Source organism: Danio rerio, chromosome 8, assembly GCF_052040795.2.
Source record: "Danio rerio strain M-AB ecotype USA chromosome 8, GRCz13ab, whole genome shotgun sequence".
In the NCBI taxonomy this organism is placed as follows: Eukaryota; Metazoa; Chordata; class Actinopteri; order Cypriniformes; family Danionidae; genus Danio; species Danio rerio.
Window position 1 is genome coordinate 42,158,353 of NC_141028.1, and position 8,076 is coordinate 42,166,428.

The following is an 8,076-nucleotide window of genomic DNA, read 5'->3' on the forward strand; positions in this document are numbered from 1 at the left end:
TACAGTGTTTTGAACAGTACTACAGTAAAGTACTTTAATTTCCAGTTGTGCTAACACTATAGTTGCTATGGTAACACAAGTGCATTATAAGCAAATTACCCAGTGCTGTATTTTTTATTTTTTTTCACAATATAGGGTATATTATTCTACAATTCACCACACTTTACTGTAGTAAAACTACACTGTATTTCATTTTATCAGTTCACTATTATTAATACTACAGTGTGCTGAAGCATTCATTATTAACAACTTGTTAATAATACTAGCCTAAAACATATGCAGTGTACCTAACACTCAAAAACACTAATGTTTATTATAGATTTACCATAACCTTGTTATGTGTATTGTTTAAGTGTTTCGTGTATTGTTAATAAATAGTGCAGCAATATATAAACCATATCAACATTCTTGGGATAACCAATTGAACAGAAGGATCTCTGGAGAGCAAAAGCATGAAAGGAAGAGGAAACATGAGGCACTAATTGTAAGTCTGCATCATCTGACGGAGCGAGAGCAGATCATTCGCAGGTGAGCAGCAGTCTCAGTGTTTTGAGTGCGTACAACTGCAAGAAAGTTTTGCCCACAAAGAGAGGACTACATAATTGCGCTCTCGACTTGTAAAACTGCTCTTGACATTTGTCAGTGAAATAACGGCATATGCACGTACGTCCATCTCACGGATGTCTTCAGCCATTTTCATCTATTTGCCTTTCTTCCGCTGCACGTCAGGGCTTAACGTTTGTAACGAGGAGACTGACACAGAGGGATCCATTATGCAGCATTTATTAATCAAGCTCTCACTCAAACACACAATATGCACCAACGTGCAAATACACATCAACAACAGTATTAAACGGTTTCAAGGCTGGCGGTAAATAGACACAGAGGGATTTACCAGGCATGGGTCAAAGGCAGGCTGCGAGAATCAGAGTCCGTATATCAGGCTTGGATCGTGGGCAGGCAGCGAGTATCAGAGTCTGTGTATCAGGCTTGGATCGTGGGCAGGTAGCGAGTAGGGATGGCTGACGTGAAACTGATGTTTCGGCACAGTGTCGAGATCCTGAAGCGCAAGTGTTTCGAAACACTGCACCGAAGCATGATCCGAAGCACTCAAGTCACGTGACTAAAGTGTTTCGAAACACCTAGTCACATGACTAAAGCGATTCAAAGCATCGATAAGCTTAGAAACATTTCGAGACCTAGCGAATCGTCATTTGACTGCCAAGGTCTCAGTTTAATCTCTGCCTTATACGGCTTAGAGGACTGTGTTTGCTAATTGAATCTATGCTTTGCATGATGTTTTGGGTTCGAATCCCAACTTGTACAAATACTCTGAAATCATGGTTTTATGTATTTTAATCATGTTTCTGTTTTGTGTAGCCTAAATAGGATACAGCTACAGTTATGCCATCAATTTAGCATCATTTTTGTAACACTGTAAAACAATAATAAATATTTTTACAGTATGGTTGGGTTTAGGGTTAGGGTAGACATTAATAAAATACAATAAATGGGAAATTAAATGAATAATATAAATAATTCTTGATAACTTCAGGCCACCGTTTTTGATCTAGCAACAACCCTGTTTTAAGACAAAAAAAGACATATTTATTCACAAATTGTTTATTCGGATATCAGACCAATGTTGAAACAAAACGATACAAGAGCAAAGCATTACCAACTGGTATTAAAGCATTTCAAAATAGCTGCGACAGACTGGCTTCGAAACCTACTAACCCTGCATGGAAGTCTGACACCTTATCCACTGTACTATGTTACTTGAGAATTTTAGGTACAAAGTTGGGTTTAATGCCTCAATTTGTTCAATCGTTCTTTGCTGAAGCTGTTTCAGTGCAATACATAAAAAAATGACCACTAGATGTCACTGTAGATTGAGGTTTCGAAACGTTTCGAAGCTTCGACACATTTGCTTCGACTGTTTCAGTGTTTCACGAAGCCTCGCTTTGCCCACCACTAGTAGCGAGTATCAGAGTCCGTATATCAGGCTTGGGTCGTGGGCAGGAAGAAGGCGAAGCAGAGTCAAAAACAGGCTGGAGTTGTACACGAGAGATCAGGCAGGGAAATAACACTCAGTAATGCTGGCCGGGGCTAAACAAGACTTCGCACTGCCTGTGTGTAAGTGTGGGGCTTATAAAGGGTACGTGGGTCGTTAGCTAGATTCAGGACAGGTGTGTGCACAATCAGCGTAAGTGGATGATGTAATGCTAGAAGTCCGGAGATGGCGGCCTCTGCTGGCCAGCGAGGGGAGTGACTGGGACCGAGTCGGTGACAACGTTACTGAGAACCGGGCTGAGCCAATAGCCTCGGACCTCGAGCTCAGGGGCTAAAATCATTCCGCATTCAAAGTAAAAAAAGTTCCTATAGCCAGAGGGAGATTAATGACAACACGTGCATATATTCACTAACCACGAACAGGAAATAGAACTTACTTGCGGTATTTTTATTTGTTAATGTCTTGCAGGCGAAAAGTTTTTTGTAACGCTTGCGTTACTGAACATGTACCGAGTAAAATATTACTGAAAATGTATTAGTAATGCCTTACACTACTGCATTACAGGATACATTACTGTAATACATTACTTTTGTAACACATTACTCCCAACACTGGTCATCTTATACTATATAGTTTAACTGTCTGTTACCCTTTTTTAGGAGCTCTCAGCATAATTTGAATTACAATTTCGCTTCCATGACCACATCTTATTAATGCATTTCCTTGTTTTAATTAAAGTTGTACTTTAATAATTGATTGTGAAATGGAACAATTTGTTCCTGGAATAGTCCTAACAAATTTATGAAACCTAAAGAAAGAACTTATATAATAATAATAATTCATGGCATTTAAGCCAGCATCAACAACAGAACACATGCAGGTACGGAATTCAAGTCGAATAGATTCTAAAAATTATTTTTAATTGAAGTCATAATATGTAGGCTAGCTTAAAGAGAACTATTCTAAACACCTGCCGTGAATTTGTCTGCATGTCATCAGGGCTCCATAACAACAAACATGTGGAGCGTGTGTAGCCTAAGGCTGGGGAATGCGTTGTTTTAAAAAAGCATATAGCATATACAACCAACAAACTAACTTTTTCCGTTTGGAAAATTAAAGCTTTTAATAACAGTTCTTAAGGCCTTTCCTGTAGGTTTCAAACAAGCCTGAGGAACTTAGAAATTAGAAATCAATCCCATTAATTACCACTGCCCAAGGTCAACAAATAAATTTAGTGTCCACCTATAAGTATTTAAGCTTTCTACTCGTTCAGGAGCTTTCTTTCAAAGAACACATAGCAAATTTGGTTAGAAAATTGAGAGTTAAGCTTGGATTTTACTATCGAAATGCATCCTGCTTTTCTCTTAAAGCTTGAAAACATTTGGTGTCTGCAACATTTTTACCATTGATTGACTATATGGTGATGTTTTATATATGAATGCTTTAACCAAATGTCTTCAGCCTTAAACCTCCATCTATCACAGAGGTCTAAGGTTTCAAAGACTAACTCACCATTATGAATTGTATGCCAAAGCTGAGTGGCCTTCACTGAATGTAAGAAGGTACTGTACACCCACAGTATGACTTTGGTCTACAAGGCTCTTCTGGTGCCTTCATACCCATGTTCCCTTCTTCATAAGTCTAAAAGCCAGTATATGACCTACGTTCAAGTAAATCTTATAATTTGACTGTTCCACGGGTTCAAACTGAAATAGGGAAGTGAGCCTTTAGTCATGCCACCCCCTCTTCCTGGAATACTCTTCAGTCTGAACTAAAAATGTCTGAGCTTATCCCAATGATATAGTTTCGTTCTATCCTTTTAAACAAACAACAACAGTACATTTCTTAATGTATGTATTTTTAATATATTGAAATATGGTAAAGCCGAAAAACTGAACTGTATATTTATGTTTTATTTATTTTCTATTTATTATTAATATTATTATTATTTTATAAATTTTTTTTTAAAAATCGTGTGTTGCGGACCTCTTGGCCAGGTCACCCTTGTAAATGAGATCTTGATTTCAACGTTTTTTTTTTTTTTATCTGGTTAAATAAAGAAACATATAATTAGTTTAATCAGGTGTGTTTAATTAAGGTTAAAGGCTGTGGCTCTACAGGAATTGAGTTTGCCACCTGTGCTTTCATGAATTTCTTTACATATCGAAAGACAAACTTTTTTTTTTTTTTTAGGTAAATCCTTTAGTGTTTAAAAAGCTAATTTTAGATTTATAAAATATCCAAAAGGTTAACTTGTGTTTATTCTAAGTTTTGTTTCTTCTATTTTCTTAAGGGACACCCTTGTGACGATAAAGCACAAGAGAATTTTCAGCAATAATATAAGATCATGTTTAATTGTCTCAGGCGGAATAGATAAGTGATTCTAGAGAAGCTCATATGATATCGCTAATGTTTCTAACAGGTAACCGTATCTACTCTACTGGATTTTACAATCATAAACCATAATATTATTATTATTATTATTATTATTATTATTATTATTATTATTATTATCTGAATTACATCAATGAACAAAACATTAAGATTAAAGAAATCTTAACAATTGTAAAATGAACAGTTTAGAGTTAAACACAACTAGATGCAAAGATTTCTTGTGGGAGGCCATTTTTAAAAACATCATTGTTGTTGGACTTGGTATCATTATTAATTTTATCAATAGCTTGTTGCTTTATACATTGTTTAAGAATCCTGTATTGATGCAGGAGCCCCGCTATATCCTCTATATGCAGTTGATCATCAATGACATTATTTTACTGTCTGTCTGCGTGACTTTGTTTGTAATTACTAACTTACTGCCAAATATGAATGTTGCCATCTGCTGCTTTTTCGTCCTGATCGCAAGCAATGTCTACAAAAACACACCACTAAACCTGGCTGGCATGGCAATTGAGCGATTTGTGGCCATCTGCTACCCTCTACATCATGCACAAATAACTGTGCGAAACACTAAAATCCTGATTGGCATCATCTAGCTAATAGGAGCCATTCCTGGCTTGCTGGATCTCTTTGTGGTTTTGATTCTTAACCCACTCACCTTCTTTAATTCCAGCCGCATATGTCACCAGCAAAGTGTGTTCAGTTTTGAGTACAATATAATAAGCAGCGCAGTCTTTAACATTGGCTACATGTGCTCCGTGTGGGTACACTTACTTCAAAATGCTGCTATCTGCTAAAGCAGCGGCATCAGAACCAGGTCAAGCGCAGAAGGCCATGAGAACCATCTTACTGCATGGCTTTCAGTTACTGCTCTGTACACTATCGCTGCTCACAACATTTCTGGATGGGGTTTTAGCAACTCTCTTTCCTTACAACCAGTTACTAATCATGTTCTGCTCTTTCGTTCTCACAAGCATTTTTCCACGTCTGCTGAGTCCACTCGTATATGGATTGAGGGATCAAAGGTTTAAGAAATACATGAAGAGTTCATTGATGTGTGGATCTGACAATAGAACCATTAAACCCTCACATTAGCAAAACTTGTTATTTAAATGTTTTTTTAATTGTGTAAATAATGTATATTTCTGCCTAGATATTAGTAGAAATTTATTGAACAAAATCCTGCCAGTGTTACTTTAATTAAGTTTGTGAATTAGCAACATATAAAAAAATTTAAAATCTAAGATGACTATCAAATGTGTTTCTTTTCCATTTGTAAAACAGCTGCATTATTCTTTCATATACTTTTCCTCATTTACGATAGTTTGTGTCATTGTACAGAATAATGCTGTCTTTTTTTCGCTAAACCATTTCTTTATCAGCTAAAGACTTGTGTATGGAATTAACAATGCTTAATGTTTTAATATGCTACTGCCTTTTAAAGACTTAATGAAACACTTTGCTTGAAAGAAGGGTCTGTAGTCACATTTTCATATGAAATAATGCCATTAGCTTTGATTTCTGATTTTTTTTTTTCTAGCTGCTATAGTAAAATTGTTAAAATGATATTACCAAAAAAATATTAATACATAAATCAATAAAAGTATACTGTAAAATATATTATACCTCCCAGAATCTTTACACATGTATCAAAATCTTTTAACAGTATTAAAAAAAAAAAAAAAAAAAAACATTGGTGCAGCATGGAAAACACAATGAAGAAAGAACTGATTTTCAAATTTGCTTTGAATTGTGTTTCATTATAGACAATATTAACACAGTATATTTCATGTTTTGTCTGGTCACCTTCACTTAATTTGTAAATATACATCCTTTCCTGTCATTCAGACCTGCAACACATTCCAAAAAAGTTGGGACAGAAGCAGTATAGAGCTAGTAATCAGGTAAGTTGGTTAAATAATGATTTGATTTAAAACAGGTGATGTCAACAGGTGATTGTAATTATGATTTTGTTCAAAAGCAGCATCCAATAAATGTCTAGTCCTTTAGGAGCAAAGATGGACTGAGGATCGCCAGTTTGCCAACAAATAAGTGAATACCTATTTTCCTGAATGATAGGGAGACATTTGGATAATACACCTTCAACAGTGAATAACATAGTTAAAACCATCAAGGAATTTAAAGGAATTTCAGTCCGTAACAGACAAGGGTGCAAGCATAAGCTGAAATACTGTAATCTCTGAACCCTTAATTGGCACTGCATATAGAATTGTCATTTGTCTATAAGCAATATTACCACATGGGCTCAAGACTACTTTGGCAAACCCTGTCAATTACCACAATATGTAGTTACATGCCAGTTAAAACTGTACTGTGCCAAAAGGAAGCCCTATGTTAACAGTGTCCAGAGGCAGACCAAGGAAGAAAAGTATTATCCAGAATGTTACCAGCAACAAGTCCAAAAGCCATTGTTTGTCAGTGGCCTTGGCATAGGTAATTTGCACTTCAAAGTTGAAAAGTACATAGAGCTTTTGGAGCACGCTATGCGGCTTTTGGTCACACTTTACAATAATGTTTGTTAGTTAATGTTAATGAATGCATTTGCTAACATGAACAAACAATGAACAATACATTTACTACAGTATTTGTTCATGTTAGTTAACATTAGTTAATGAAAATACAGTTGTTCATTGATAGTTCATGTTAACCCACGGTGCATTAACTAATGTCTGCAGGCATGAGCTTAGATGTTAATAATGCTTTAGTTAATGTTCAATTTTGATAAATAAATACTGTACATGTGTTGTTCGCGATTAGTTCATCTTAGTAGATGCGTTAACTAATGGACGTTAATGTAAAGTGTTAACCTGCTTTCTTTTCCACACTGTAAAAAATGTCTGTGATTTTAACTGTAAAAGTTTGTAAAATCTACAGTGAAATATACGAAAAGTAACTGTAACACATCAAACCTTAATTTTCGAGAAAGTGGGCAGAGTGTCTGAAATCTTACCATACACCCTCATTCACTAGTCCCTAAATTAGTTGATTAGTTTAGTCCACTAGACAATGGGATTGACCATAATGACCAATGGATGAACACCTGCTGTTAACAAGCAGAACAAGAAATTTTACAGCATTGGTGCTCAACCCTGTTCCTGGAGATCTACCTTCCGGCAGGGATGGCTGATGCGAAACTGACGTTTCGACACAGTGTCGAGATCCCAAAGCGCAAGTGTTTGCAAACACTTCACCGAAGCATAATCCGAAACACCCGGGTCATGTGACTAAAGTGATTCAAAACACCCAGCTCACGTGGCTAAAGAGATCCAAAGCATCAGGGCGGCCCAAGTGTTGAGACGTGGCATACCTGTCGAATCTGCGTTTGATTGAAAGGGTCATAAACAAATCACAAAATCGCACATCTGTCTGAATCTAATTTTTTAAAAAAAGGATAAAAATGGTGTTATTTCATGTTCGATTCGTGGGTTTTTGTGAGAGAAGAGATACAACCATGTAGGAAAACATATCCATAACTTAGATATTGTATGGTATTGCATAGATAGATAGATAGAATAGTAATGGATGCTCCACGCAAGAGATGCCGTCCATCTGTGGTGTGGGAGCATTTCCACTTGGAAACACAGAATAAAGTGAGATGCATGTATTGTGATAGGCAGCTATTGATTAGCACTTATCCTGGCATT

The 8,076-nt window shown here is 36.2% G+C and overlaps 1 pseudogene; it reads left to right on the forward strand.

Annotated features, from left to right (window-relative positions):
* Nucleotides 1-4,584: 4,584 nt before the first annotated feature.
* On the forward strand, nucleotides 4,585-5,693 carry LOC100150155 (odorant receptor 131-2-like; annotated as a pseudogene).
* Nucleotides 5,694-8,076: the final 2,383 nt, after the last annotated feature.